Source organism: Austrofundulus limnaeus, unplaced genomic scaffold, assembly GCF_001266775.1.
Source record: "Austrofundulus limnaeus strain Quisiro unplaced genomic scaffold, Austrofundulus_limnaeus-1.0 Scaffold1211, whole genome shotgun sequence".
In the NCBI taxonomy this organism is placed as follows: Eukaryota; Metazoa; Chordata; class Actinopteri; order Cyprinodontiformes; family Rivulidae; genus Austrofundulus; species Austrofundulus limnaeus.
In genome coordinates this window covers 71,287-71,615 of record NW_013953613.1, presented here as the reverse complement: position 1 = coordinate 71,615, position 329 = coordinate 71,287, and positions in this window count along the sequence as shown.

Below are 329 nucleotides of genomic sequence, written 5' to 3'. Positions count from 1 at the left end.
CCAAGGTCCTGAAAGTGCTGGAATGTTTCAGGTCCTTGGACAGTATAAAGCACTGAAGGAACTGTCCAAGATATTGAAATTACTGGAATGTTTCAGGACCTTGGACAATGTGAAGGGCTGAATGAACTGTCCAAGTTCCTGAATATTTTTCAGGCCTTTGACAGTGTGAAAGACTGAAGGAACTGTCCAAGTTACTGAAAGTACTGGAATGTTTTAGGACCTTGGGCAGTGTGTAGTGCTGAAGAACTGTCCAGGTTCCTGAACGTGCTGGGGTGTTTCAGGACCTCGGACAGTGTGATGGGCTCAAGGAACTGTCCAAGGTCCTGAAA